The sequence below is a fragment of the Bos indicus genome, chromosome 9 (assembly GCF_029378745.1).
Source record: "Bos indicus isolate NIAB-ARS_2022 breed Sahiwal x Tharparkar chromosome 9, NIAB-ARS_B.indTharparkar_mat_pri_1.0, whole genome shotgun sequence".
Lineage (NCBI taxonomy): Eukaryota > Metazoa > Chordata > Mammalia > Artiodactyla > Bovidae > Bos > Bos indicus.
In genome coordinates this window covers 54,810,125-54,835,298 of record NC_091768.1, presented here as the reverse complement: position 1 = coordinate 54,835,298, position 25,174 = coordinate 54,810,125, and the positions used below count along the sequence as shown (strand labels likewise).

Genomic DNA, 25,174 nt, shown 5'->3' with positions numbered 1-25,174 from the left:
AGCATCTTCATTTTAAAGTATAAATCTTTGTTATATTAAATTTTTGAGTGGCTATTTTGTTCTTTTTTGATAAGAGTAGTCTGAAGCTATATCTTATTAATATAGTTGCATAAATAATCAACCAGATCCCTTAGGTAATTAAAAAATAAAATAAAATGAGCATCTGTTGGTACAGGTTCATAATGTGAGTGATAATATGCAGGTGAAAGGTTAACATAGAAAAAATTGGACACAGTGCATGAACACAAAATAAATTATTACATGGCTAGGTAATTTTATTGCTCCCATTTAGTTAATTATGCTGTATATCAAACTAATAGTTAAATAGGCAAGCTCTTACTTCAGTGTCCTATTCATACAACTATAAATTGCTCCATACATCTAGAATTGTGATTAGGCATAAATCTCACAGCAAGGTATAATAACAAAATATAATTTGCCTCACTACTTGAAAACTTCACAAATACACTTTTAAAATATATTTCAAAAGAAATCACATTAATTCTAGCAGTCATAGCTTAATAAATTTAAATACCTCAATATGTAGAAAAATATATTTCTGTTAATATATGGCTGTGTGACAGGTTTCCTCAAAACTTCGTGACTAAGACAACAACCTTTATTTGCTCTCAATTCTGCAATTTGAGCATGACAGCTCATCTGTGTTCCATATGGCATCAGCAGGGTGGCTTTCCTGGAGCTGAATAATCCACTTCTTTGATGGCCTCTCTCACATTTCTGGAGAGTTAGCACAGGCTGCCAACTGGGAACTCAACTGAGGCTGCTGTCCAGGGTCTTTGGTTATTCTTGGTTATTCATGGTTTCTCCAGTTGAGCAGAATGACCTCCTCCCAGTATGTTGTAAGGTAGCCTCATGGCAGTCAGACTTTTTACATGTTGTCCAGTGTAACCCAGAGCACAAAATATAGCCTGCTCTGCCTTCTTAAGGCTTTAGTCTTTGACAGGTACACCTTCAATTCTTCTGCCTTCTCTCAGATAAAGCAGGTCAGGAGCTAAATGAAATATAATGGGAAGGGACTGCACAAGTGTGTGAATACTAGGCCCTGAAATATATAATTGACTTCCACAAATAATCCCATAAACCATTTCCACAAGTGAAAACCAATATGTTTCTAGTTTATATCAATTTCTTTTCAACTTAATATAAATACATATATATGATCAACAAGGTATCCAACCTAAAATGTATTTTGTTAAAAATCAGTGATAAGTCCTGGGGCAGAATTCTATGTAATTCATCCATGTTCCCCATATAATTAATCTTTTAACTCTACCCATCAAGTGTAGAATTAGCCCAGTTGGCAATAAAAGAAAGCCAAAGTAGACTTACAAATAGCAGTGAATAGAAGAGAGGCAAAAGGCAAAGGAGAAAAGGAAAGATATACCCAATTGAATGCAGAGTTCCAAAGAATAGCAAGTTCAGTTCAGTTCACTTCAGTTGCTCAGTCATATCCGACTCTTTGCGACCCGATGAATGGCAGCATGCCAGGCCTCCCTGTCCGTCACCAACTCCTGAAGTCCACCAAACAATGTTCATTGAGTCGGTGATGCCATCCCACCATCTCATCCTCTGTTGTTCCCTTCTCCTCCTGCCCTCAATCTTTCCCAGAATCGGGGTCCTTTCAAATGAATCAGCTCTTCACATCAGGTGGCCAAAGTATTGGAGTTTCAGCTTCAACATCAGTCCTTCCAATGAACATCCAGGACTCATCTCCTTTAGGATGGACTGGATGGATCTCTTTGCAGTCCAAGGGACTCTCAAGAGTCTTCTCCAACACCACAGTTCAAAAGCATCAGTTCTTCGGTGATCAGCTTTGTTATAGTCCAAATCTCACATGGATACATGACCACTGGAAAAACCATAGCCTTGACTAGATTGACCTTTGTTGACAAAGTAATGTCTCTGCTTTTTAATATGCTATCTATGTTGGTCATAACTTTCCTTCCAAGGAGTAAGTGAGGAGAGATAAAAAACCCTCCTCAGTGATCAGTGCAACGAATAGAGGAAAACAATAGAATGGGAGAGACTAGAGTTCTCTTCAAGAAAATTAGAGATACCAAGGGAATATTTCATGCAAAGATGGGCACAATAAAGGACAGAAATGGTATGGACCTAAAAGAGACAGAAGATATTAAGAAGAGGTGGCATGAATACACAGAAGAACTATACAAAAAAAGATCTTCACAACCCAGATAATCACTTTTATGATATGATCACTCACCTAGAGTCAGACATCCTGCCAAGGGAAGTCAAGTGGGCCTTAGGAAGCATCACTACGAACAAAGCTAGTGGAGGTGATGAAATTCCAGTTGAGCTATTTCAAATCCTAAAAGATGATGCTGTGAAAGTGCTGCACTCAATGTGCCAGCAAATTTGGAAAACTCAGCAGAGGTCACAGGACTGGAAAAGGTCCGTTTTCATTACAACCCCAAAGAAAGGCAATGCCAAAGAATGCTTGAACTACAGCACAATTGCACTCATCTCACATGCTAGTAAAGTAGTGCTCAAAATCTTCCAAGCCAGACTTCAAAAGTACGTGAACTGTGAACTTCCAGATGTTTAAGCTGGATTTAGAAAAGGCAGAGGAACCAGAGATCAAATTGCCAACATTCACTGGATCATCAAAAAAGCAAGAGAGTTCCAGAAAAATATCTACTTCGCTTTATTGACTATGTCAAAGCCTTTGATTGTGTGGACAACAACAAACCGTGGAAAATTCTGAAAGAGATGGGAATACCTGACCACCTGACCTGCCTCTTGAGAAACCTATATCCAGGTCAGGAAGCAACAATTAGAACTGGACATGGAATAACAGACTGGTTCCAAATCGGGAAAGGAGTACGTCAAGGCTGTATATTGTCATCCTGCTTATTTAACTTATATGCAGAGTACATCATGAGACACTCTGGGCTGGATGAAGCACAAGCTGGAATCAAAATTGCTGGGAGAAATATCAATAACCTCAGATATGCAAATGACACCACCCTTATGGCAGAAAATGAAGAAGAATTAAAGAGCCTCTTGATGAAAGTGAAAGAGGAGAGTGAGAAAGTTGGCTTAAAGCTCAACATTCAGAAAACTAAGATCGTGGCATCCAGCCCCATCATTTCATGGCAAATAGATGAGGAAACAATGGAAACAGTGACAGACTTTGTTTTTCTCTGGGCTCCAAAAATCACTGAATATAGTGATTGCAATCATGAAATTGAAAGATGCTTGCTCCTTGGAAGAAGTTATGACCAACCTAGACAGCATATTAAAAAGCAGAGACTTTGCCAACAAATATCCATCTAGTCAAAGCTATGGTTTTTCCAGTGGTCATGTATGGATGTGAGAGTTGGACTATAAAGAAAGCTGAGCACTGAAGAATTGATGGTTTTGAACTGTGGTGTTGGAGAAGACTCTTGAGAGTCCCTTGGACTGTCAGGAGATCCAACCAGTCCATCCTGAAGAGAATCAGTCCTGAATATTCATTGGAGGGCTTGATGTTGAAGCTGAAACTCCAATACTTTGGCCACCTGCTGTGAAGAACTGACTCTCTGGAAAAGACCCTGATGCTGGGAAAAATTGAAGGTGGGAGGAGAAGGGAATGACAGAGGATGAGATGATTGGATGGCATCACTGACTCAATGGACATGAGTTTGAGAAAATTCTGAGAGTTGGTGATGGACAGGGAGGCCTGGCCTGCTGCAGTCTATGGGATTGCAAAGAATTGGACATGACTGAGCAACTGAACTGAACTGAAGTAACCACTGGGGCCTCATCACTTGAGAAGTTGTGAGAGTGCCCATGTCGTCTTTATCACACATGCACTCACAGCAATTCCAATTTCACACTCTGTTCCTAAAGTATGCAGTACTCTTTATGTCCATCAACAGCAATTATACTGTTGACATAATTTCTATCTTTAAAAAATAATTCCTTCAAATTTTATGCAAAGATGATAAACTTAAGTGTAAATACATATTTAGCAGTAACTTACTAGACAAAGTTAAAATGTTCTACACGTTTTCGAGATTAGGAACTTGGAACAGTCAAGGTATCTCTTTATTGCTAGTCCAAACAATGCAACTTATATTACACCAAGGCAAAGTTGGTGGGAATACTGAACACGGACTAGAGTTTTAGATGTAGGGAACACATAAAATATGCAAATGCAGAAGTCGGGAGAGGTGAGTAAGAGGTGAAGTGAGAACTAGTACACAAGAGAAGAGCTACAATAAAATTCTAAGCATCTGACATTTTTTGAGCCCTTATTATGTATCAAGTATATTATTTATAACATTTACCAAATTAAAGTAAGTCTGAAAACCACCACCAATATAGTACTTACATAAAGGAAAAAAGAGATGATAGGAGACAATAAATGGCCAAGTGGAAGAGCAGGAGCACAGTCTGAGTAAATTCCTGTAAGAGGTGTCATTATTTACAGCTTAAGCCTCAGTGGTTCCTAAGGAGTTACTAGTGCATGGGCTAGAATTTACTAGAAAATATCATTGGCAAAATTAGAGACCTTCACAGAAGATAGGAACTAATTTGTGGGAGTGGGTGAAAAATGTGGATTCAGACAATGAGTTTGGGGTAACATGGTAGCTAGTACTAATATATGGTCAAGAAAGTTATAGAAATTGGGATTCAAAGTTAGAGGAGAGAATAATTAGGGAAACATAAACATAGCATCTCAAAGACAGAATCATCTTGCAAAGAAAGCAAGTAGAAATAAAAGAACAAAGTTACAAGGGGCTAGAATTGAGGAAAACACAATGTGCAAAGGGAGGAGAAGGAAAAAGAATGAGTGAAAAAGAAGGATTGTAAAAATAAAAAGAACAAATATATAGTGTCATAAAGAACAAAAAATACAGAATTGTGGCCAACACTATGAAGCACATTTAGGACTGAGGAAGGATGATATTGTCTGTTTAGTTTTTATTTGGAATAATTCTGTGTGATTCATTTGGATGTGTTTTTCTAATACATCTTAATGGCAACAGGTCAGTTTCTTAATGTATTAATCCACTGTATTTCTCAGGCAATATTTCTCTAATGGCAGGACTGTCTAATATACTGTAGATGTTTTAGCAAATTTAGTTTAATTACACAATTAAAACACTTCCTGATAGTAATATAATGACTTCATATAAGATAATTATACTTTCTTATGCAGTATAAATAATAACCTGTATAATAGTGTTATACAATTGAAAACAAAAAATAAACAATTAAGGATGTTCTATCATTGTTCATTAAAAATCACACCTTCATGGTATTGATCATGGAAATTTATTTGGACAAATTACCCCATAGAGTAGCTGCCATAAGAGAATTTTCATAGAGAGACTATATAAATTTAAGAATACAATTATTGTTTTGATATTAAACTATACTATTGAAAATATATGAAAATTTAAGTTTAAATATTTACTTTGATTTTTGTAGCCTTTTAGAGAACATAGGCCATTGACCATTTATTGAATGTGTACTAAGTTTTCTACATATACTATCTCATTTTAATCTCCAAAATACTTCATTGAGGTAATACTATTGTTATCTTCATTTTATCGAGAAGACACATAAGGCTCAAAAAAGTGATGATCTGCTCAAGGTTTCAGAACAAGAAAGTGATGGAATCATGTTCAAATTCAGATTGCCTGTTAAGAGTTGCATTTTTCACCATCCCAGATGATAAGATGTCAGATAACAAGGTCAGCTGGCCTTTTAATTGTCCTGCCAGAAAAATTTAGTGGAAAGGATAGCCCTGAGTTGTCATGTGTTATGTAGTTACAAAAATACCTTATTAGAGCCATTAGAGAATTGGTTTGATATACACTAGGGAGGGCTGTTTGGTACCCAGAGAGCCATTAAGGAATTCATCCTAAAGATCTAGAAACCAAAGACTTCAGAGCAGCTGCACTCCAGGGAAACTAACAAGAAAATGAACCTTCTCTGCCCTTCTGCACTCTCTTACTTGGTAGGTCAGAACCCTGCAACCCTGTGAATGACCCAAGCCTTCAGTCTATTTCAGCACTGAATTTAAGTACTTCTGATACGGCTAAAGAATTCACAGAAGACTAAAGAATAAATCAATAAAATAACTTCTAAAAACTATTTATGGAAAGCAATAAGCTCCATCTTTGCCCTTTTTGACCACAACTAATCTCTACAAATCTCCCTTGCACAATGACCTCACCTAACCCTTAGTCTTTGAATATATCCTTATCACTGTCTCACTTCTTGATCCTATGACCTTCTGTGGTAAGGCCTCAAACAGGCAAGGGAAATCTGTAATAAATATGAATAAATTAAATGAGTAAATGCATAATAACTAATACTAAATGATTTATATATCTATATTTTAAAATGGAAACAATTAGCTTCTCATAAAAGTAATATAGGTTTATTTGTTGAAAATAGGTTTAGAAAGTTTAAAATTTCTTATAAGCCTACTCTATAATTTGTCCCTCAAACTGCTAAAACAACTTAATTCTGGCATGTATCTTCAGACATAGAAACACACATGGACACGCAGCACATACATTTAAGTTCTTATTTAACTGAATGCATACACTTAAAATATTTAAATGGCTGATGTTTATTATCATCTTCATTTGTGTATTGTTAAAGCAAATTAATGCACATTTAAGGTATAGATTATTTGATCAATCTGAGCATTCTCATCTGCATATAATTTTTTAAATTATTGTAAGTAATTATAAGTAAACATCTTGGAAAAACATATTTCCATATTTTGATTATCCTTTAATTTTTACACATATTTTTAAATTTTTTTTTTAGTGGACATAATTTACATTTACGTATCCACTAACATTTTTCAAGGCAGCATATACTCACATCTTTACAAACAATGGACATTAATAATTTTTAAAAATGTTTTAGCATTCCCTTTTTCATTTCAATAGGATTTGAATAATCACGGGAAGTAAAGAAATAAAACAATTGGCATCTCAAAACTAGAAGTCAGAAGAATTTGTTACACTAATTTGAAAGACTTTTATAAGCCTTATTCGTTTTTATTAAAAACAGTCAAGTAAAGAAATGCTATTATTTTATAGAAAATACATTTTATATCAGAATTTTGTTAAGTAACATAAACCCTATAGCTTCTTAATTTAGGAGAACACAGAATTTTCCTATATTTGTATCTATTTTTAAAAGTTCATCAGGACTGTATAAATATTTTTAATATATGTAAAACAAAGCATCAAATCGTTGACATAAAAGGAAAAATGGCCTTCTAAATGTATATCTTCATTCATAAGCAAGTGCTGTGTCCCAGGTCTGTAAAAGTGAAACCAAGATGATGAAGTTACCCTGATGCTTTGGTGCTGATACAGTAGTGCCTACAGGAGGATCTTGTTAACGGAAGGTGAACACAAACATGTTCCAACTTCAGCAAAAGACATTACAGCAACTTCTCCCTGAGTGTAGCTATCATTGTTTCAAAGCAGACACTAACGGAAAGTTCCAAGGAAAGAATTTCTGAATGAAAAAAGAAAAGAGCCAAAACAAAGTATGATTCAGGACATTTCTGACACCCCAGACTTCAACCATTCCTTCTTTCTGACTACCCCTAAGAAGGAGCCCAAAATAGCTACTACCTTTCACACATCTGAAAGGATTCATGGCAGAAACCTGTGCTTCTGTAGGTCCTATCCGATTTCCTGTGAAAAACTCGATCCTTTTTCTGAAGAATATATTATGTACATTATGTGTGCTTATGTACATTTTGTATATATGGTATAAATACACATAAGCATATATCCCATCTATCATATATGTACAGAAGCACATATAATAAAGTACATATATACACAAAATTTATATGATTATATATCTCTAAATAAATACTTATATTGTAAATAAATATGCATTTATTGTATATATGTACCTATTTTCCAACTTTATTGAGAAATAACTTACAAATATAATTTTACATATTAAAGTATACAATATAATGATTTTATATACATACAGTGTTGTTCTTACTTTACTTAATCCCCACAGCAACCCTATAGAGTGGGTAATGTAGGTATTAACACCCCCATTTTACAGATGAAGAAACTGAGGCACAGAGAGGTGGGGGCACCAGGAAGCTGCTAAAGGTTGGGGGACTCAAGAGTCCACCATTTATAACCACTAGGCTATATGATGGGGTGAACCCTTGATAAGGGAAAAGACATCGAGTAGAGCCAAGCTTCTAAAATTGGGGGGACAAGAGAATCTGAGGAATGCCAGGGATGTCCTCTCCACAGGCGACTCTCCAAACCACTTCCTTTATGGCTAGCACTGGCTCACTAGAGAGTGGAATCTTAAAGTGAAAGAGACTGCCTCTCTCTCTCTTTTTTTCCCCCTGGCTGCTCCCCACGGTTAGTGGGATCCAACCAGGGCCCTCTGCAGTGAAAGAGCCAAGTTCTAACTACTGAATCACCAGGGAATTCCCTTAAGGGATTCTTTAAGACGATGACGACGCTGGATCGTGTCCAAATTTGAGACTTCGTGGATTACAGCACACCAGGACTCCCTGTTTTTCAATATCTCCCAGAGTTTGCTCAAATTCATATCTGTATATACATAGTGGGATGATTACCAGATCAAGATAATTAGTGCAATTACCCCTCATAAAGTTAATTCTTTTTCTTTTGTAGGGAGAATGCTTAACATCTACTCTAAGTAAATGTCAAGTATATGATACTTTTCAGTTCAGTTCAGTTCAGTCGCTCGTCGTATCCAACTCTTTATGACCCCATGAACCGCAGAATGCCAGGCCTCCCTGCCCATCACCAACTCCCGGAGTTTACCCAAACTCATGTCCATTGAGTCAGTGATGCCATCCAACCATTTCATCCTCTGTCATCCCCTTCTCTTTCTGCCCTCATCTTTCCCAGCATCAGGGTCTTTCCACATAAGTCAGCTCTTCACATCAGGTGGCCAAAGTATTGGAGTTTCAGCTTCAACATCAGTCCTTCTGATAAACACCCAGGACTGATCTCCTTTAGGATGGACTGGTTGGATCTCCTTTCAGTCCAAGGAACCCACAAGAATCTTCTCCAACACCACAGTTCAAAAGCATCAGTTCTTTGGTGCTCAGCTTTCTTTATAGTCCAAATCTCACAACCACACATGACTACTGGAAAACCATAGCCTTGACTAGATGGACCTTTGTTGACAAAGTAATGTCTCTGCTTTTTAATATGCTATCTAGGTTGGCCATAACTTTCCTTCCAATGAGTACGTGTCTTTTAATTTCATGGCTGAAATCACCATCTGCAGTGATTTTGGAGCCCCAAAAAATAAAGTCAGCCACCATTTCCCCACCTATTTGCCATGAAGTGATGGCGCTGGATGCCATGATCTTAGTTTTCTCAATGTTGAGCTTTAAACCAACTTTTTCACTCTCCTCTCACTTTCATCAAGAGGCTCTTTAGTTCTTCTTCACTTTCTGCCAAAAGGATGGTTTCATCCACATGTCTGAGGTTGTTGATATTTCTCCCGGGAATCTTGATTCCAGCTTGTGCTTCATCCAGCCCAGCATTACTCATGATGTATTCTGTATATAAGTTAAATAAGCAGGGTGACAATATACAGCATTGATGTACTCCTTTTCCTATTTGGAAACAGCCTGTTGTTCCATGTAAGTTCTAACTGTTGCTTCCTGACCTGCATACAGGTTTCTCAAGAGGCATGTCAGCTGGTCTGGCATTCCCATCTCTTTCAGAATTTTCCTGTTTATTGTGATCCACACAGTCAAACGCTTTGGCATAGTAAATAGAGCAGAAATAGATGTTTTTCTGGAACTCTCTTGCCTTTTCGATGATCCAAAGGATGTTAGCAATTTGATCTCTGGTTCCTCTGCCTTTTCTAAAGCCAGCTTGAATGTGTGGAAGTTCACAGTTCATGTATTGCTGAAGCCTGGCTTGGAGAATTTTGAACATTACTTTGCTAGCATTTGAGATGAGTGCAATTGTGTGGTAGTTTGAGCATTCTTTGGCATTACCTTTCTTTGGGATTGGAATGAAAGTCCAATGGCCAGTCCTGTGGCCACTGCTGAGTTTTCCAAATTTGCTGGCATATTGAGTGCAGCACTTTCACAGCATCATCTTTTAGGTTTTGAAATAGCTCAACTGGAATTCCATCACCTCCACTAGCTTTGTTCATATTGATGCTTCCTAAGATGGTGACTGCAACCAAGATATTAAAAGATGCTTACTCCTTGGAAGGAAAGTTATGACCAACCTAGATAGCATATTCAAAAGCAGAGACATTACTTTGCCAACAAAGGTCCGTCTAGTCAAGGCTATGGTTTTTCCAGTGGTCATGTATGGATGTGAGAGTTGGACTGTGAAGAAAGCTGAGCGCTGAAGAATTGATGCTTTTGAACTGTGGCGTTGGAGAAGACTCCTGAAAGTCCCTTGGACTGCAAGGAGATCCAGCCAGTCTATTCTGAAGGAGATCAGCCCTGGGATTTCTTTGGAAGGAATGATGCTAAAGCTGAAACTCCAGTACTTTGGCCACCTCATGTGAAGAGTTGACTCACTGTAAAAGACTCATGCTAGGAGGGAGGAGGCAGGAGGGGGCAGGAGGAGAAGGGGATGAGAGGATGAGATGGCTGGATGGCATCACTGACTCGATGGACGTGAGTCTGAGTGAACTCCGGGAGTTGGTGATGGACAGGGAGGCCTGGCGTGCTGCGACTCATGGGGTCACAGAGTTGGACATGACTGAGTGACTGAACTGAACTGAACTGAAGGCCTACTTGACTTTGCGTTCTAGGGTGTCTGGCTTTCAATGAGTGATCATACCAACATGATTATCTGGATTGTGAAGATCTTTTTTGTACAGTTCTGTGTATTCTTGCCACCTTTTCTTAATATCTTCTGCTTCTATTAGGTCCATATCATTTCTGTCCTTTATTATGCCCACATTTGCATGAAATATTCCCTTGGTATCTCTAATTTTCTTGAGGAGATCTCTAGTCTTTCCCATTCTATTGTTTTCCTCTATTTCTTTGCATTGATCATGGAGAAAGGCTTTCTTATCTCTCCTAGCTATTCTCTAGAACTCTGCATCCAAATGGGTATATCTTTCATTTTCTCCTTTGCTTTTCACTTCTCTTCTTTTCACAGCTATTTGTAAGACCTCCTCAGACAGCCATTTTGCTTTTTTGCATTTCTTTTTCTTGGAAATGGTCTTGCTCCCTGTCTCCTGTACAATGTCATGAACCTCCATCCATAGTTCATCAGGCACTCTGTCTATCAGTTCTAGTCCCATAAATCTATTTCTCACTTCCTCTGTATAATCATAAGTGATTTGATTTAGTTCATACCTGAATGGTCTAATGGTTTTCCCCACTTTCTTCAATTTAAGTCTAAATTTGGCAATAAGGAGTTCATGATCTGAGCCACAGTCAGCTCCTGGTCTTGATTTTCCTGACTGTATAGAGCTTCTCCATCTTTGGCCCAAAGAATATAATCAGTCTGATTTCAGTGTTGGCCATCTAGTAATGTCCATGTGTAGTCTTCTCTTGTGTTGTTGGAAGAGGGTGTTTGTTATGACCAGTGCATTCTCTTGGCAAAACTCTATTAGCCTTCGCCCTGCTTCATTCCGTACTCCAAGGCCAAATTTGCCTGTTACTCCAGGTGTTTCTTGACTTCCTACTTTTGCATTCCAGTCCTCTATAATGAAAAGGACATCTATTTGGGTGTTAGTTCTAAAAGGTCTTGTAGGTCTTCATAGAACCATTCAACTTCAGCTTCTTCAGTGCTACTGGGCAGGGCATAGACTTGGATTACCGTGATATTGAATGGTTTGCCTTGGAAATGAACAGAGATCATTCTGTCATTATGGAGATTGCATCCAAGTACTGCATTTCAGACTCTTTTGTTGACTATGATGGCTACTCCATTTCTTCTAAGGGATTTCTGCCTAGAGTAGTAGATATAATGGTCATCTATGAATTAAATTCATGTATTCCAGTCCATTTTAGTTCACTGATTCCTAGAATGTTGATGTTCACTCTTGCCATCTCCTGTTTGACCACTTCCAATTTGCCTTGATTCATGGACTTAACATTCCAGGTTCCTATGCAATATTGCTCTTTACAGCATTGGATGTTGCTTCTATCATCAGTCACATCCACAACTGGGTGTTGTTTTTACTTTGACTCCATCCCTTCATTCTTTCTGGAGTTATTTCTCCACTGATCTCCAGTTGCATATTGGGCACCTACCAACCTGGGGAGTTCATCTTTCAGTGTCCTATCTTTTTGCATTTTCAGACCTCGTTGCCTTGTTTGCCTGGTTCATGGGGTTCTTATGGCAAGAGTACTGAAGTGGCTTGCCATTCCCTTCTCCAGTGGACCACATTCTGTCAGTCCTCTCCACCATGACCCAGCCATCTTGGCTGGCCCCACACGGCATGGCTTAGTTTCAGTGAGTTAGACAAGGCTGTATCAGTTCAGTTCAGTTCAGTTCAGTCGCTCAGTCGTGTCTGACTCTTTGCGACCCCATGAATCACAGCACGTCAGGCCTCCCTGTCCATCACCAACTCCCGGAGTTCACTCAAACTCATGTCCATCAAGTCGGTAATGCCATCCAGCCATCTCATCCTCTGTTGTCCCCTTCTCCTCTTGCCTCAATCCCTCCCAGCATCAGAGTCTTTTCCAATGAGTCAACTCTTTGCATGAGGTAGCCAAAGTACTGGAGTTTCAGCTTAACATCATTCCTTCCAAAGAACACCCAGGGCTGATCTCCTTCAGAATGGACTGGCTGGATCTCCTTGCAGTCCAAGAGACTTTCAGGAGTCTTCTCCAACACCACAGTTCAAAAGCATCAATTCTTCAGCGCTCAGCTTTCTTCACAGTCCAACTCTCACATCCATACATGACCACTGGAAAAACCAAAGGCTGTATAATACTGTATTATTAACTATAGTCATGATATGAATATAAGATCTTCAGAAATAATTAACTTTATAACTTAAAGTGTGTTATATTTGGTCTCTCCCCCCAGGCCCTTGCAGCCACCATTGTATTATCTGTTTCTATAAAATCATTTGTTTCTTTTTTCAGATTCTACATATAAATGGTACCATATAGCATTTGTTTTTTCTCTGTCTAGCTTATTTCAATTAATATAATGCCCTTTGGGCCTACCCACGTTGTTGCAGATGACAGGATTCCCTTCTTTTTGTGATTGAGGAATATTCCTGTGTGTGTGTGTGTGTGTGTGTGTGTGTGTGTGTGTGTGCTCGTGCATGCACAATCGTGTATGTGTATCAGTTTCTTTATCCATCCATCAATCGAAGGACATTTAAGGTGTTTCTGTATTTTAGCTATTGTGAATAATGCTGCAATGAGCATGGATATGCAGACTTCTCTTCAAGATACTGATTTCATTATCTTTAGCTAAATATATCCAAGAGTTGGACAACTTTATTACATTGTAATTCAATTTTTAATTTTTTGAAGGACCAGCATACTGTGTTATTCCCATCAACCATGTATAAGTGTTCCCTTTATTGTACATTCATGCCAACATGTGATAACTATTGTCCTTTTGAAAACAGCCATTATAACAGGGCTATACAGTTATCTGAATGGATAACATATTACAAGTACAATTTACTTCAAAATAAGAATAAATCCAGGATATTATCTAAAATGTAATGATCATTATAGGTGTACCTCAGAGAGATTGCAGGTCCAACTCTCAACCACTACAATAAAGCAAATATAGTGATAAACCTTTTCATTAAGTTTCCCACAATTTTTTAAGTTTCCCTATGTGGGTAAAAGTTATGTGTACACTAGACTGTGGTCTGTTAAGTGTGCAACAGCATTGTGTCTAAAAAAATGTACAGACCATAATTTGAAAATACTCTATTGCTAAAAAATGCTAACCATCACATGAGCCTTCAGTAAGTAGTGGTATTTTTGTCGGTGGAAGGTCTAGGTCTTGCCTCAATGTTGATGGCTGCTGAATGATCATGGCGGTTGCTGAAGGTTGGAGTGGTGTGGCAATTTCTTAAACTAAGACAGCAATGAAGTTTGCCACAGTGATCACCTTTTCCTTTCATGAAGGACTTCTCTGTAGCTTGAAGTGCTATTTGATAGCATTTTACCCACACTAGAATGTATTTCAGAGAAGGAGTCATCCACTCAACCCCTGCCATGGCCTTGTCAACTAGGTTTATGTAATATTCTAAATTATTTCTTGTCATTTCAACAATCATCACAGCATCTTTACCAGGAGCAGAGTCATCTCAAGAAACCACTTTTTTTTTTCTCACTCATAAGAAGAAAATCTTCATTCATATTCAAGTAAAACTTGAGATTGTAGCAATTCAGAAATATCTTCAGGTTCCTATTCTACTTCTAGCTCTTTTACTATCTCTCCCACAGCTTCAGTTACTTTCTCAATTGAAGTCTAGAACCCCTCAAAGTCATCTAGGAGAGTTGAAATCACTTTTTTCCAAACTCCTGTTAATATTCTTATTTTGACCTGTTCCCATGAATCAGGAATGTTTTTACTAGCATCTAAAATGGTGAATTCTTTCCAAGAAGTTTTCCATTAATATCGCCCAGATATATCAAAGGAATTACTACCTGTGGCAACTATAGCCTATAAGGATTAGATCTCATATACAGTGTCTTAAGAACTATGGATGGAGCTTTGTAACATTGTACAGGAGGTAGTGATCAAAACTATCCCCAAGAAAAACAAATGCAAAAAGGCAAAATGGTTGTTTGATAAGGCCTTACAAAGAGCTGAGAAAAGAAGTGAAAGGCAAAGGAGAAAAGGAAAGATATACCCATTTGATGCAGAGTTCCAAAGAATAACAAGTAGAGATAAGAAAGACTTCCTAAGTGAACAATGGACAGAAATAGAGGAAAACAATAGAATGGGAAAGACTAGAGATATCTTCAAGAAAATTAGTGGTATCACAGGAAAAGTTCATGCAAGAATGGCCACAAGAAAGGACAGAAACAGTATGGACCTAACAGAAGCAGAAGATATTAAGAAGAAGTGGCAAGAATACTCAGAAGAATGCTACAAAAAAGATCTTAATGACCCAGATAACCACGATGGTGTGATCACTCACCTAGAGCCAGAAATCCCGGAGTGCAAGATACTGGGCCTTAGGAAGCATCACTACAAACAAAGCTAGTAGGTGCTGGAATTCCAGTTGAGGTATTTCAAATCCTAAAAGATGATGCCATGCAAGTGCTGCACTCAATATGCCAGAAAATTTGGAAAGCTCAGCACTGGCCACAGGACTGGAAAAAATCAGTTTTCATTCCAGTCCCAAAGAAGGGGAATTCCAAAAATGTTCAAACTACTGCAAAATAGTACTCCTCTCACATGCTAGTAAAGTAATGCTCAAAATTCTCCAAGGTAGACTTCAACAGTATATGAATTATGAACTGCCAGATGTTCAAGCTGAATTTAGAAAAAGCAGAGGAACCAGAGCTCAAATTGCCAACATCCGTTGGATCATAGGAAAAGCAAAAGTATTACAGAAAAACATCTATTTCTGCTTCATTGACTATGATAAAGCCCTTGACTGTGTGGATCACAACAAATTTTGGAAAATTTTTAAAGAGATGGCAATACCAGACCACCTTAAGTGCCTCCTAGAAACCTGTATGCAGGCCAAGAAGCAACAGTTAGAAGGGGACATGCGTCTGCAGACTGGTTCCAAATTGGGAAAGGAGTATGTCAAGGCTGTATATTGTCACCCTGCTTACTTAACTTATAAGCAGAGTACATCATGGGAAATCCTAGGCTGTATGAAGCACAAGCTGGAATCAAGATTGCTGGGAGAAATATCAATGACCTCAGATATGCAGATGACACCACCCTTATGACAAAAGGAGAAGAGGAACTAAAGAGCCTCTTGATGAAAGTGAAAGAGGATAGTGAAAAAGCTGGTCTAAAACTCAACACTCAAAAAACTAAGGTCATGGCATCCCATCCCATCATTTCATGGCAAATAGATGAGTAAATGATGGAAACAGTGATACCATTATATTCTTGGGTTAGATACCTGCATGAATCTCTGGATAACTTGCTGCAGAGTCTATGCCAGCATTTGCTGCTTTACCTTGCATTTTGATGTTTTGGAGACACCTTCTTTCCTTAAACGTCATGAGTGAGTTTCTGTGAGCTTCAGAATTTTCTTCTGCAGTTACTTCACCTCTCTTATCTTCACAGAATTGAAGAGAGTTAGGGCGTGGCTCTAGATTGTGTTTTGGTCTAAGGTAATAATAAATATAACAAAATGAGAAAGTTTGAAGTATTGCAGGAATTACCAAAATGTGACACAGAGACAGGAAGTGAGCAAATGCTGTTGGAAAAATGATGCCAACAGACTTGATCAGCTCAGAGTTGCTACAAAACTTCAATTTGTTAAAAACAAACAAACAAACAAACAAAAAAAAAAACCACAGTATCTGTGAAACACAGTAAAGTAAGATATGGCTATATATTTGTGTTTAAAAACTGACACTTTAAATTCTTGAGGAGGAGAGAGGAAATGAATGCCACTTTTGTCTAGTAGTTTTCTGAGAATTACCATCTGATATAGCTCACAGCCACTTGGCCTATCTCTCAAGGAGTTACAGATTGCTTCTGTGAGATTAAAAACCAAATCAAACCAAAAAAAAGAAAAATGTAAAATTTTGCATCCCATAAATTTTATTTTTGACTGTATCACATAGATATATACTAAATACAATTATAATTGCATATATAAAGATTAAACATCAGTATTTGAAAAAAGCACTACATCTTACCACAAATGCATTTGTCTAGTAACCTTATGCTCTTTCCAACCATTCTTGGATTTAACTCTACATATTTGAAAAGTGAATGTGTTAGTCATTCAGTCATGTCTGGCTGTTTGCAACCCCATGGACTGTAGCCCACCAGGCTCCTCTGTCCATGGAATTCTCCAAACAAAAATACTGGAGTGGGCTATTGGTAAGGAAAAACAGCTTTAAAAAATTAAAAAGCAAGTCTTCAACTTGGCTATCCTGAATCTTCATGTTCTGGTCTTAAAAAGCAAGAAAGTATGGCATATTTCTTCTTATGCTAAAAGAATATTAATTGACCAGGCATCCTGATTTCTATTAGAATTTATGTTCATTTTAGGAAACTAAAAACAAGATAATACATACTATCAGTTAATGAAAAGCACTAGTTGATTAAAATGAGAGCTTCTCTATGTGGTTGGCCATTGCTCTTTATATATTAGCATCTTCAGCAATTTCTTACCTAGATAACTAAAGAAATATGTAATTTTTCTGAATATATATATATGTTTATTAAAGTTTTAATACATCTTAAGATAGCTTTAGTAAAATTATTACTGATAACAGATATTTAACCACGGTTCAGAAAATTGGAAATGTGTAATATCTTAAAACTAATAAATGTCATTGTATGCTGTTCTTGTCAGCCTAATATATTATTGCTACCAAGCGTCCTTAATCTAGGTCACTCAAGGTATAACCAAAGAATGTCAGAGCTGTAGTGGTCAGTAAGTGGACACTAAATAGGAAGTAAGCAGGATGTCTGTCATGTAGACATATATATACCATAGGTATACATTGTCTGTTAATTAAGAGCAATTCTGATAATAACATAAATTTGATCAAAACTTTACCTCTGGCATATATGCAGAGTTCATCTTGCAAAATGCTGGGCTGGATGAAGCACAAGCTGGAATCAAGATTGCTGGGAGAAATATAAATAACCTCAGATATGCAGATGATATCACCCTATGGCAGAAAGCAAAGAACTAAAGAGCCTCTTGATGAAAGTGAAAGAGGAGAAGGAAAAAGCTGGCTTAAAACTCAACGTTCAAAAGACAAAGATCATGGCATCCAGTTCCATCACTTCATGGCAAATAGATGGGAAAACAATGGAAACAGTGACAGACTTTATTTTCTTGGGCTCCAAAATCACTGCAGATGGTGACTGCAGCCATGAAATTAAAAGATGCTTGCTCCTTGGAAGAAAAGCTATGACCAACCTAGACAGCATGTTAAAAAGCAGAGACATTACTTTGCCAGAAAAGGTCCATCTAGTCAAAGCTATGATTTTTCCAGTGGTCATGTATGGATGTGAGAGTTGGACTATAAAGAAAGCTGAGCACCAAAGAATTGATGCTTCTGAACTGTGGTGTTGGAAAAAAACTCTTGAGAGTCCCTTGGACAGCAAAGACATCCAACCAGTCCATCATAAAGGAAATCAGTTTTGAATATTCATTGGAAGGACTGATGCTGAAGCTGAAACTCCAATACTTTGGCCACCTGATGCAAAGAATTGACTCCTTGGAAAAGACCCTGATGCTGGGAAAGATTGAAGGCAAGAGGAGAAGGGGACGACAGATGACGTGATGGGTGGATGGCATCACTGAATCAATGGACATGAGTTTGAGCAAGCTCCAGGAGTTGTTGATGGACAGGGAAGCTTGGCATGCTGTAGTCCATGGGGTCGCAAAGAGTCGGACACGACTGAGCAACTGAACTGAACTGTAATCTTTTTTCTAAAATGACTGGACAGACTAGAGTTGGAAAGTGCCAGAAATAAAATTCATTCTACATTAGTGAACTGGGGGTTTGGGCAGGAATCCTGAACACAGGATGAGAAATTATTACTCTGTAGTAATGGTTTCCATAATACATTATACTCATTTCACCACTCAAAACACCAATGGAAACCTGTATATGTAAATAGTAACAAAGCGCGAGCATGGTTAATACCATTTCCCTATTAACTTTATGTTGCATAACACTTATATAATGCTGTGAAAATGTTCACTTACAATGAAGTGTAATGACTACAATAATGCTTTATTCAGTGCTTTAATTTGTCCATGAATCATCCAAGCCAATGTAATTGCACTGTTAATATGACACTGTTGAATAAACAGGTCATATACAAATGGAATGGATCCTTCTTAACTGGGCCATGTTAAGCATTTCTATGGAAGCATCTTCTGGGTAGTTTTATCTGTATGTTTCTTGTTACCAGCACTCTGAGGGAAAGTATGATGAGTTTTGTAAATTTGTAATTACACTAAAAATATAGGGCCAATTATCCTACAAAACTAAAAGGAGATTGAGGAAGGTTTGCTGTCTTTAAACAGGCTGTCTTGAATCCTATAAAATATTTAACCCTGTCACATTCATAGTTTTATACTAAAACATGAGACATAATACCTAAATAATAAACTGAGTTGTAGTCATATAACAAATTAATGAAAGATTTCATGTAAATCAGTAGCTATATAGAAAGGTGTTTGAAAGATCACTGGGGATTGTAACAATTATGGGATATATTTCAACAAGCATGGCATGAGACAATGTTAATTTGCACTGTAGAGAAAGAGAAAGCAATTATGAATAATAATATAAAAATATTTTTAGAATATCTAAAAGTAATTTATTATCTTTAAAATACAGTAAGAGGACAGAGTAGAATATTCTTTATCTGAATTTCTGTCAAAAATATTGAAATTTTTCAAAAACACATCTACAGCAAGAGGATAAGATAAATGACACTTTTATAGACTTTGGCAAGAAATTAAAACATAGATTTGCCCAAAGGGCAAGGAATAAACATAAACACTTTTTCTCCCTTGACTGACCCTTGGAAGTTACAAAAATTATCAGAAATATAGTTATAACCCTAGGAATAGAACAAAAAGTGATTGCAGACCTAGACCACTCCAGGCAAACTACAAACCAAAATAAGAAAATGGGGGAGAAAAGTAGAGCATTTTTATTTCATGCAAAAATATGCTGCCATCAAAAATGAAAATGTTGAAAACCATCATGACAGTTTAGGAAGTATTTGTGCTATAATGTTATGTTAAAAAATCACAATATAAAATCAGCTATCAGAGGATAACTGGAACCAAAGAGCTAGTACAAGGGGACACAGAAGATGTTTATAATAAATGACTCTGGGTCACAAAACAGGGAAGTTGTGTTTTCTCTGCTAGTAAGTTTTTTCCTATATTTAGAAATTTTTTAATAAGTATACATTTTGCAATTAATGTTTCTCAATGTGGCATCTAAAATGAAACTAGCTTCTTAGATATGTTATAATCATGGAAGTCACTAATGGTGTTAGAAGACCATGTTAAAGTTTCAGTAGGAGAAGACTGAATTAGGTGAAGAACTTGTTAGAGATATCTTGGTCCTAGTGATAGCTTCAAATGGGTATATCTTTCCTTTTCCCCTTTGCCATTCACTTCTCTTCTTTTCATAACTGTTTGTAAACCCTCCTCAGACAACCATTTTGCCTTTTTGCATTTCTTTTTCTTGGGAATGGTCTTGATCACTGCCTGCTGTACAATGTCACAAACCTTCATCTATAGTTCTTCAGGCACTCTGTCTATCAGATCTAATCCCTTGAATCTATTTGTTACTTCCACTGTATAGTCGTAAGGGATTTGATTTAGATAAAAACTGAATGATCCAGTAGTTTTCCCTTCTTTCTTCAATTTAAGTCTGAATTTGGCAATAAGGAGTTCATGATCTGAGCCACAGTCAGTTCCTGGTCTTATTTTTGCTGACTCTATAGAGCTTCTCCATCTTCAGCTGCAAAGTAGATAACCAATCTGATTTTGGTATTGACCATCTGATGATGACCATGTGTAGAGTCTTCTCTTGTGTTTTTGGAAGAGGGTGTTTGCTATGACCAGTGCATTCTTTTGGCATAACTCTAATAGCCTTTGTCCCGCTTTATTCTGTACTCCAAGGCCAAATTTGCCTGTTTCTCCAGTTGTTTCTTGACTTTCTACTTTTGCATCCCAGTCCCCTGTAATGAAAAGGACATCTGTTTTGGGTATTAGTTCTAGAAGGTCTTGTAGGTCTTCATAGAATCATTCAACTCCAGCTTCTTCAGCATTATTGGTCAGGGCATAGACTTGGATTACTGTGACATTGAATGGTTTGTCTTGGAAACAAACAAAGAACACTGTCATTTTTGAGCTTGATTCCAAATACTGCATTTCAGACTCTTTTGTTGACAACGATGGCTACTCCATACTTCTAAGGCATTCTTGCCCACAGTAGTAGATATAATTGTCACCTGAATTAAATTCACCCATTCCAGTCCATTTTAGTTTGCTGATTCCTAGAATGTTGATGTTCACTCTTGCCATCTCCTAATTGACCACTTCCAATTTGCCTTGATTCATGGACCTAACATTCCAGGTTCCTATGCAATATTGCTATTTACAGCATCAGACCTTGCTTCCATCACCCATACATCCACAACTGGGTGTAATTGTTTTTGCTTTGGCTCCGTCTCTTCATTCTTTCTGGATCTATTTCTCCACTGATCTCCAGTAACATTTTGTGTACCTACTGACCTGGGGAGTTCATCTTTCAGTGTCCTATCTTTTTGCCTTTTCATACTGTTCATGAGGTTCTCAAGGCAAGAATACTTAAGTGGTCTGCCATTCCCTTGTCCAGTTGACCATATTTTGTCAGAACTTTCCACCATGACCCATGTATCTTAAATAGCAAGGAAAGATAAGAAAGCATTCCTCAATGTTCAATTCAAAGAAGTATAGGAAAACAATAGAATGGGAAAGACTAGAAATCTCTTCAAGAAAATTAGAGATGCCAAGGGACATTATCATGCAAAGATGAGCAGAATAAAGGACAGAAATGGTATGGACCTAACAGAAGTAGAAGATATTGAGAAGAGGTGGCAAGAATACACAGAAAAACTACACAAAAAAGATCTTCACGACGCAGATAATCACAATAATGTGATCACTCACCTAGAGCCAGACATCCTGGAATGTGAAGTCAAGTGGACCTTAGGAAGAATCACTACCAACAAAACAGTGGAGGTGATGGAATTCCAGTTGAGCTATTTCAAATCCTAAAAGATGATGCTGTGAAGGTGCTGAACTCAATGTCAGCAAATTTGGACAGCTGACAAGTAGCTATAGGACTGGAAAAGGTCAGTTTTTATTCTAATCCCAAAGAAAGGCAATGCCAAAGAATGCTCAAACTACCAACAGTTGCACTCATCTCACATGCTAGCAAAGTAATACTTAAAATTCTCCAAGTCAGGCTTCAACAGTATGTGAACCATGAACTTGCAGATGTTCAAGCAGATTTAGAAAAGGCAGGGGAACCAGAGATCAAATTACCAACATCCTCTGTATCATAGAAAAAGCAAGAGAGTTCCAGAAAAACATCTACTTCTGCTTATTGACTACACCAAAGCCTTTGACTGTGTGGATTACAACAAACTGTGGAAAATTCTGAAAGAAATGGGAATACTGGACCACCTGACCTGCCTCCTGAGAAATCTGTATGCAGATCAGGAACCAACAATTAGAACTAGATATGGAACAACAGACTGGCTCCAAATCAGGAAAGGAGTATGTCAAGGCTGTGTATTGTCACCCTGCTTATTTAACTTTTATGCAGAGTACATCATGAGAAATGCTGGGCTGGTTGAAGCACAAGCTGGAATCAAGATGGCCAGGGGAAATGTCAATAACCTCAGATATGCAGATGAAACCATCCTTATGGCAGAAAGTGAAGAGGAACTAAAAAGCCTCTTGATGAAAGTGAAAGAGGAGAGTGAAAAAGTTGACTTAAAGCTCAACATTCAGAAAATGAAGATCATGGCATCCGGTCCCATCACTTCATGGGAAATAGATGGGGAAACAGTGGTAACAGCATCAGACTTTATTTTTTGGGCTCCAAAATCACTGCAGATGGTGACTACAGCCATGAAATTAAAAGACACTTACTCCTTGGAAGAAAAGTTATGACCAACCTAGACAGCATATTAAAAAGCAGAGACATTACTTTGCCAACAAAGGTCCATCTAGTCAAAGCCATGGTTTTTCCAGTAGTCATGTATGGATGTGAGAGTTGGACGGTGAAGAAAGCTGAGCGCGGAAGAATGGATGCTTTTGAACTGTGGTGTTGGAGAAGACTCTTGAGAGTCCCTTGGACAGTAAGGAGATCCAACCAGTCCATCCTGAAGGAAATCAGTCCTGAATATTCATTGGAAGGACCAGTGCTGAAGCTAAAACTCCAATACTTTGGCCACCTGATGCGAAAACTGACTCATTTGAATAACCCTGATGCTGGGAGATAGAGGGCAGGAGGAGAAGGGGATGACAGAGCATGTGATGGTTGGATGGCATCACTGACTCAATGTACATGAGTCTGAGTAAACTCCAAGGGTTGGTGATGGACAGGAAGGCCTGATGTTCTGCAGTCCATGGGGTCCCAAAGAATCAGACACAACTAAGCGACTGCACTGAATTGAAATGATAGCTTGCAATAAACAGCGATGGATTGTTGATCTCTGAAGGAGAGAATTTTGCTTCTGGACCAGAGATTCGGCTTCAGTAACTCTCAGAGCTTCATGCGATAAATGTTTTATTACAGTTAAAAATGGATAGAAAAAGCTTCTGAAATTAGATGTCAGAAGGGGGCAGAGAGTGCCCCACTTGCTCTTCTTATCAAGGCCTTATGTACTTTTTCAATTCGTTACTGAAAATAAAAAGGTCTTACCAGATTCACTCCCACAACTTACATCTTAAGATAGCAGTGTTAGTCAGAAAGTTCCTATTAAGGAGAAACATATCCTGGAGCAAGGTACCTTGTTGTTATATAATCATCAATACAGAGCTTAAAGAAAAACATACCCTTGAGAAAGATGAGTTGTTTTGTTCTGTAATCATTTTGTGTTAGTCGGTCAGTGGTGTCTGATTCTTTGTGACACCATGGACCTTGCCTGCCAGGGCCCTTTGTCCATGGGATTCTATAGGCAGGAACTCTAGAGTGTGTCACCATTCCGTTCTCCAGGGGATCTTCCCCACCCAGCGATTGAACCATGGTCTCCTACATGGCAGGCGGATTCTTTATCATCTGGTCCACCAGAGAAGCCCTGGTGTAATCATTAGCTTTGGGCTTAGTGAAAGTTAGTCTTAGGTGAAATAGATTCCTACCATAACAACTCAGAGCTTAAGAAAATAAAAATGCCTTAGATGACTAAGATGAAAGAATATAGGGGGAAAAAAATGTCCCTTTCTCCTCCTTGAGGGCCTTGGTCTCCATATCAATGCACCTAAGAATAAACTCTCTCAGTTCAGTTCAGTTCAGTTGCTCAGTCATGTCCGACTCTGTGACCCCATGAATCGCAGCACGCCAGGCTTCTCTGTTCATCACCAACTCCCGGAGTTCACTCAGACTCACATCCATCGAGTCAGTGATGCCATCCAGCCATCTCATCCTCTGTCATCCCCTTCTCCTGCCCCCATTCCCTCCCAGCATCAGTCTTTTCCAATGAGTCAACTCTTCACATGAGGTGGCCAAAGTACTGGAGTTTCAGCCTTAGCATCATCCCTTCCAAAGAAATCCCAGGGCTGATCTCCTTCAGAATGGACTGGTTGGATCTCCTTGCAGACTCTCTCACTAGCCTGTAAAAACAGTCATCTCATTAATATGTTCTAGTACCACAGTTAATACGCTGAAAGACTCAACAGTTAAGAGAAGTCATTTTCTGAAAAGCTCAGTCTTAGAGTGATATGGGTGTGGGGTGGATAGTAGAGCAAGAAAATGAGTATCAGAATATAAGGGGTTATGTGACTGGAAGTGTAGGGGACATAGTAGTATATATTTGTCATATGGGCCTCAATGAAAGGATGAAGTTTGAGCAAAGCTTTGAGAAAGGTGAAGGGGTCAGTCAAGTGGAATTATGGCTGGAGCTGTTTTAATGAATTGGCATTTGCTTTCCTTTGAAGGCTCCTGGAATTCTAGTAACACTAATGCAAACAACTGCTTGATTTTTGGGAACATTTACACAATTGACCCCACAGCACATATAATAAAATTAGTTTCTATTCTGGGATGCTGACTGAAATTATTGTTCTATTAGGATTTCATTCTATATTATTATGTTATTAGCACTTTGGGACTTAGCAAGAGAAACTACTCAATGATAACAGTCTCATTAATGCCTCTAGTGAAACACTTAAAAAGTTCTTTATTGATCTTGGTTCCAAATACATCAAAATGCTGTATTATAGTTTTCTTGAACTATTCACCTTGCTGGCATTTTCAGGTGAATAAGCTCAT

At 38.0% G+C, this 25,174-nt stretch overlaps 1 long non-coding RNA gene across 4 annotated transcripts; it reads right to left on the bottom strand.

Moving 5' to 3' along the window:
• Positions 1-91: 91 nt before the first annotated feature.
• Positions 92-23,835, bottom strand: LOC139184830 (uncharacterized). 4 transcript variants are annotated; one of them, XR_011568346.1, is made up of 4 exons: positions 23,743-23,833; positions 17,704-17,774; positions 16,141-16,292; positions 92-1,037 (listed from the first exon to the last, which is right to left on the bottom strand). It is a non-coding gene; the product is annotated as an uncharacterized lncRNA (long non-coding RNA). The 4 variants fall into 4 exon arrangements; XR_011568347.1 differs by having other exon boundaries at positions 92-1,012; XR_011568344.1 differs by lacking the exon at positions 92-1,037 and adding an exon at positions 13,868-14,059.
• Positions 23,836-25,174: the final 1,339 nt, after the last annotated feature.